The sequence below is a fragment of the Papaver somniferum genome, chromosome 6 (genome assembly GCF_003573695.1).
Source record: "Papaver somniferum cultivar HN1 chromosome 6, ASM357369v1, whole genome shotgun sequence".
Classification (NCBI taxonomy): domain Eukaryota; kingdom Viridiplantae; phylum Streptophyta; class Magnoliopsida; order Ranunculales; family Papaveraceae; genus Papaver; species Papaver somniferum.
In genome coordinates, this window is record NC_039363.1 from 28,760,634 (window position 1) to 28,768,166 (window position 7,533).

General features: G+C 34.9%; 1 long non-coding RNA gene across 2 annotated transcripts; it reads right to left on the minus strand.

Moving 5' to 3' along the window:
- Positions 1–4,342: 4,342 nt before the first annotated feature.
- LOC113287216 lies at positions 4,343–7,219 on the minus strand. Of its 2 annotated transcripts, none has more exons than XR_003329861.1 (3): positions 6,707–7,219; positions 6,288–6,418; positions 4,343–5,349 (listed from the first exon to the last, which is right to left on the minus strand). It is a non-coding gene; the product is annotated as an uncharacterized LOC113287216 (long non-coding RNA). The 2 variants fall into 2 exon arrangements; XR_003329862.1 differs by having other exon boundaries at positions 6,526–7,219.
- Between the last annotated feature and the right edge of the window lie 314 nt (positions 7,220–7,533).

The window sequence follows — 7,533 nt, forward strand, 5'->3', positions numbered from 1 at the left end:
TTTCCCTTTACCAATATTTCCAATTTTGTTTCTACAAAATTAGGGCCAAATAATTTTTTGTTGTGGCGAGATCAGATGGAATCAATTCTTGTTTCTACTGATTTATATGGCTATGTTAATGGTGAGATTGAACAACCAGTGAAACAGATTGAAATTGATGGAGTTTAACATTGAATTCACAATGGGTTTTGTGGAGGAAAATTGATTGTTTTGTAACTAGTTGTATGAAGGCCACGTTTACTGATTCTGTGTCTGGTGATGTATTGGGGCTTTCCACTGCAAGAGAAATTTGGGAATTTCTTGAAGTAACTTTTAAGAGTCATTCCATAGCAGATTCTTTAGCTTCTATTGGAGACAGGGTTAGCAATTCTGACTTGACTATGTATGTATTGAATGGATTGGGTAGAGATTATGATAACTTTGTTGTAGCTGCTCACAATAGAGAAGTTCCATATACTTTTGCTGAGTTAAAACCAAGACTTCTCAATCATGAACAGTGGCTTCTAGAACAACATCAAGATTCTAGCTCTGTGTTTGATTTCTGTTGCTAAATTTACTAAGGATAATTCATATTATTTCAAGCTATATCCTACTGGTTATGAAATTAGAGATTTGTCTTCAGATTTTTTGTTGTCTCATAGTTCAGTGGTTAATAACTTGTATCCCATTCGTCATTTTCTACTGCTCCATGTGCTTTTTCTTCTATCTTGTCTGCATCATCTAAAGTCTGGCATGACAGGTTAGGACATCCTTCAAATTTTATTGTTCAAAAGTTACACTCCAATAAACAGATTTTTTTAACTTCACCTCATTCTGTAACTTTGTGGCATCCATGTCAGTTGGCAAAAAGTAAAAAATTGCCTTTTCAACTTTCCTCTTCTCATGCTGATAAGCCACTTTCTTTAATTCACTGTGATGTATGGGGTCCAACAGTACCTTCTTTACATGCTGATAAGCCACTTTCTTTAATATAGGTACTATATTCTGTTTGTGGATGATTTTAGTCGATTTCATTGGATTTATCCAATGGAATTGAAATCTGATGCAATTATGTGTTTTTCTCATTTTAAAACCCATACAGAACATCAATTTTCTTCTAAAATTATTAATTTTCAAGTTAATGGTGCAGCTGAGCTTGTTAAAGGTCCTTTTAAAGGTTTGCTAGAGTCAAGTGGTATTCTTGTAAGTATTTCTTGTCCTCAAACCCCTGAACAAAATGGCCTTGCTGAAAGAAAGCATAGCTACATTACTGAGATGGGTAATTCTCTTTTGTTTAACTCTTCTTGTCCAAAAGAAATGTGGTATGATGCTTTTCTTACTGCTACTTATTTGATAAACAGAACACCAACCAAGGTTCTAGATTTCAAGTCTCCCTTTGAGGTTCTTTTTGGTGAAAGTCCAGACTATTCTTTTCTTAAAAATTTTGGCACTGTGTGCTATCCTCATCTTGCTCATTCAAGAGCAGATAAGCTATCCCCAAAGTCTGTGAAGTGTGTTTTTCTTGGTTATAATATTCTTCATAAAGGATACAAATGTTATAATCCTCTTTCAAAGAAATCTTATATATCTAGACATGTGGTTTTTGATGAACATCAGTTTTATTTTCAAACTTCAGTGCCTGACTCTGTTTTGCATAATTCTGGATTACCATCTATTCTTCCTTCATCATATTCCTGTGCTCCTACTAGTAGTATTGTTACTAGGTCTCATAAGGGCATTGATAAATCTAAGAAATTTCCTGATTTTGTTTCTCATATGTCTGTTAAACATCCAATGTCTTCCTCTTATACATCTTTATTAACCACTATTGAACCAAAGACTTTTAAGACAGCTTTTAAGATTCATGACTGGAAAGTATCCATGAAAGATGAGTATACTGCTTTGCGAGATAATGACACATGGGATTATGTGGCACCTGAGCCACACATGAACATTTTAGGTTCTAAATGGGTCTATAAGGTCAAACAGAAAGCTGATGGTACTATTGACAGACTGAAGTCTAGATTAGTTGCAAAGGGTTATGATCAACAAGATGGAATAGATTTTAATGAAACCTTTAGCCCTGTTGTTAAATGTACCACTGTTAGAGTTGTGTTATGCATGGCAATTACATACAATTGGCAGATTAGACAATTAGATGTTAGTAATGCTTTCCTTCATGGATTCTTAGATGAAGATGTTTACATGTCACAGCCTCAGGGGTTTATAAATTTCAAATTATGTGCGTAAATTGAAAAGGAGTTTGTATGGGTTAAAGCAAGCACCAAGAGCTTAGTTTCATAGGGTTTAGCACATTCTTAATTTCTTATGGTTTCAAGAAATCAGTCTCAGATAATTCTATATTTGTGTGTACTTCTAAAGATGGTATGTTGGTGTTATTTTTATATGTGGATGATATTTTACTCACAGGAAGCTCTTCCATTTTGATGAATGATCTGATTGTCTCTTTAAAGAAAGAGTTTGCTATGAAAGAATTGGGAGAGTTAGGATTTTTTCTTGGGTTAGAAGCTGTTAGAACTCCTACTTCAATAACTCTCACTCAAAAGAAGTATACTTTAGAGTTATTAGACAAGGCAAAGTTGTTGGATTCTAAGCCCTGTGATACTCCAGTTGTTAAGGGAGCAAGATTATATATTCATGATGGAGTTAAACTTGATAATGTAACTGAGTATAGAGCAATAGTGGGTGGATTACAATATCTTACTGTAACAAGGCCTGACATATGTTTTGTTGTTAATTATGTGTCACAATTTATGCATTCTCCATCAGATTTACATCTTCAGCTAGTCAAAAGAATTTTGAGGTATTTAAAATGCACTATAGGTCTGGGAATTACTTTAAGTAAAGGTAGTCTGTGTACTTTGAAGGCTTTTACAGACTCTGAATGGGCTGGTTTTCCAGATACTAGAAGATCCACCTCAGGTTTTGCTGTGTTTTTGGGTCCTAATCTTGTGTCATGGTCTTCTAAGAAGCAGCCCACAGCATCAAAGTCATCTGCAGAAGCTGAATACAAGTGTTTATCTGTTGCTTCTGCTGAATTAAAATGGATTTCATATATTCTTGCTGATCTACATATTAAACTTGATTCTCCAGCTTTACTTCTCTGTGACAATACTAGTGCTTTGGCTTTGGCTATTAATCCTGTTTTTCATGCCAGGACAAAAAATATAGAGATTCAATATCATACAGTAAGGGAGTTTGTGGATGAAGGCTTCTTGGTGTTGCAGCATATTGCTTCTGAAAATCAAATTGCAGATTTATTCACTATGGGTTTATGCTATCCAACATTCTCCAGATTACTTAGACAGCTGTTAGATGTTTCTTCTGTTGCCTCATCATCAAATTCTTCAGTGTGTCTTTCTCCAGTTGAAGAATAGTTTTCCTATTAAGTAGATGTTACTTTGTGTTTTTCAATCTGTTACTTTGGCTGCTAGTATCAGATTGAAGAGGGTGTATTAGATATTATACTTGTGTGAGTTGTTTGTGTGTCACAAGTATTTGTGCTTGTGTGTAAAGAGTGTGTGAGGTCAACTGTATGATTAGTATTAAAGGCTTTGTAATAATCGTGTGAAGGTTAACTCTTTAAATCAATAAAGAAAACTAAAGTTCTCTCACTACATGTTCAGATATTACCTTCTCGATTGTGATTCATCTTCTCGCAGTTTGCGAATACGAGAAAGATTAACGATTTTATGTTTCATAATACATGGATAATAAAGTTGACCAATTATCTGTCGGAGAAAGGGATAGTTCAAGCTGATCCGGATCACATCCTCAATTGTGTACGTCATAAGGTCAATACTTTCTGATCCACATTCTTTTTTCACTGCACTTATTCTTTATAATGAGACTTTGGAAGTGTATAGTTTAATATGTTATCTGGGAATAACATCAATGCAGTAGCAATTTTGAAAAAGAAACTAGATTTTGTGCCCATGCTACGCACCGGGCGGACTTGAAAACCATCGCAGCTTCGCTTCTCCCGGTCATTTAGGATTTTTAATTTGATACGGCTAGGTCGTTTAGGATTTTTGATTTGATGTGGCTCAGCTTCGCCTCGCCCTGTAGGAGTGTTTGAGGATATTCACGGCATCTTTTTCTTTTAACCATATTTTTCATTTGGTGTTCATGTTTGAGTATATTCACGGTATCTTTTTCTTTTAACCATATTTTTCATTTGGTGTGGCATAACTTTGCCCGCCCCGTCGTGATGCATTTTTCATTTGGTGTGATTGTGCCCCAAAATTATCCACTTTAGCATCAAAATTTTCTGATTTTGATGACACCCCCCTAAAGCCATAACTTCTCTTCATTATGATTTTAAAACTCATAACTTCTCTTCATTCTGATTTTTGCTCCTCATGGAAGTACATATAGGAATATAAGATAACATCCCCTAAAGCCTAAATCCAGCACAGATTTTTATGTTTCCAATCAGGAGAACTATTTTAAGCTATATAATATAATGGAGTAGCAAACTCCATTTGTTTTACAAAATCATAGCAGGTATAGTGTATATGAACGAATACAGGCTGCAGCTAAACCTTTTGTGCCATCATTTGCAGCGGACTGCGGCTTTAACTGGTCCTTTTAGGCATTTTCTTGATTTGGTGTGGCAGGGCAAGTTAGGCTAACTTGATCTTACTCACTGTGTCGGAACAATGAATCACTGTGTTGGTCTGAGTTAACTCGCCTTAGTGAAATTCAGGCAGAGTTATTTTTATTGTTGTTTAGTCCATCCCTGCACTCCTAGCATACATTTATACACTCACAATCATTCATTTCTTGCTCTTCATAGCATCACCAACACTTCCAGTTTCTTTCCCCGATTCTTTCCCACTTCACAACTCAACAACACATTCACCATAACCTGCATCTTCTAAGCCATCAAACTAACAGCTACCCATTTTCAGTTCCTTGAAGCAGAACCACCAGTACACATCCATTTAGTTGCAAGACCACAACGTCTTCACTGCATCTGAAATCCAAGCCAACAACAATAGAAACTGCAGAACACATCACTCCTAAACCCATTGCAAATGCATATCACCAACATTTCCTTGCATCTGTCAATTAGAAACTCATCAACAACTTCTACTCTCTGTAACATCAACAACAACTCATTCAGAACTTCAATCCCAATCTCTTGACATCAACAGAATCAAAAAACCATACATCCCCTTTATTCCATCAATATCTTCTCAACAACAACCATTCCGACACCTCCATTTCCATCTGCCACTTAAATCAACCAACAACTCCATCTTCTCACCACAAATCAATAGCTGCAGCTCATTTTGTTGGTTTTTCTAGCATGAAACAGCACCAACCCATTCTCATTTCTTTAATCTGTAGTTGTTGGAAAAAATACAAATCTTAAAATCAAAAATAGAAAGAAAAAAAAAAGGTCATACACTTGCATAGTGGTCTTATTAAGTTTGCGTGATACTGTGAAATGGGCAGTAACGTAACCAAACAAATTAAACAAACGTATTTTATATAGAAATGATAAAATAAACATTCACTAAAGGAGGTGAATATCCTTTGCATTTAGTTGCCTCATATCTCATGATTTGGAGCTGGTCAACATGTTTGCAGAGTCGGTGACATTCCTACAATCAGCAAACTTCGTTATACATAATTTAATAATAAAACAAACATCTCCGCTGTTTCACCCTAGAAATTGTTGTCATTAGATTCTCGTTTACACCATGATAGAAAGCATATGTCAAACATCCTACATCCAACAGTGCTTGGCGTATTTCATATATCCAAGTTAATACGAAATCATTTTTTATGCTATAAATTCTACAGGTTGGAAGATAGGCAAGAGACTGAAAAGAAAATGCGAAGCCAAAGGCAATAAGTACAGTCCAAGATGGTTCAATCAAAATGACGAAGCACTGGTTGCACAATGGGGTGATTTGGAAGTTAATAAGAGAAACGGTAAGTGATTTAGGGTAGAGACAATGATAATGTTGGTTTCAATACCCATAGAAAATTGGCATATGTAATAAGAGGCAATAACAAAACTAACTTCCCATATACTGCATCCCACGGCCCAGATCTAAGGAAGGGATTCCTTGTCAAACATATAGTGGTTATCTCTTGTAAACATATAAAAATTGTTTAGTTATGCTTCACCCGACATTGACATTATCTACTGCTATATGAGAGCATGTTCATAGAAATTTAATATTCAAGCTTCCTTTAGAAACCACGAACATTAATGTCAACTTTTATACTATCAACAAACCAATCAATTATTTTTGAAAAGAAGATATTACCAATTTGATTTTGCGTAAGTATTGTGTCTTGACATCAAGCTTGCACAATTAGCATGAGACTTCTACAGAGGTTTATGTGTGAGGCTCCATTGTCATCCAAAGCTACCAAAAAATGTCAACATTAATTTCTCCTGCAATTAAATCAATAAGAAATAACAACGAAAGTATAAAAATGAGCTCAACATCAACACCGTTATTAAGATTTCAATTTCCAAAAGAAACTAAAATGAAACCCTACCTGCAATTGAAACCCCAACTTAAGATTTCAATTTCCAAAAGAAACTAAAATGAAACCCTATACAATTCTCTATTTCTCCAATTAAGAACAAACCCATCACCAATTACTCAGTTTATAATTCAATTTCACATACATATTTAAGAGACAATTGACAAACCCTAATTTATGTATTCTGATTTACCTTCCCAATGAGTTTGAGTCAACTAAAACAATCAGTACAACCATCAGCATCCATTTCTTAAGCTTTATCCTCATCCCTGGATCTCAAAACCGCACTTGATTCCTTCATCTCAAAACAAAACCCTAACTCTATCTCTTTACTGTTTTTCCATTCTTCAATGAACACCACCATCGACTCCATCATTATTAGTAACTTTTCTCTTGGACTCAAACTCAATTCCTTCACCATCACTGGTTCTCATAAAACCCTAATTCACTTTTCTCTTGGACTCAAACTCAATTCTTTCAATAATGATATTACATTTAGCAATGGTGGAAAAAAGAAGGAATGTCATAGGATAAAATGGTGGAGTGTACATATGGGAGTTAATACAGGTAAGAAATAGGAAATGGGATGAGAAATACGTAAAAAAAAATTTTTCCTTTCTGATCGAAAAGACTTTAAATTCAAAAAACAAAAGCCTAAATTCAAGTACAAAAGAGAACAAGGTGTTCTCTAAACAAGCTGGCTATAGCCCTGCTACACTGAGAAACTTAACACGAAACAAAAAAGAACAAAATTACAAAAGAGCCAGGTCTGCTTGTACCCTTACCTGGTGATAAACTATTAGACACCTGAGTATAATTTTCTCACTTTCTTCTTTTCTTTCTTCTTCTCTCCAGGTAAAAAAACGCGTGCCTCCATTACCATTTTGTTCAGATTTGGTCCTTTTCAGACATGATTTGAGTAAGAATTTATTCTCTTTTTAAGTTTTAGTAGGTAGTCTTTCAATAATTTTCTTTCTCTTTTGTTTTTTATATCATTCGACATATTTCTTCGCTATTTGG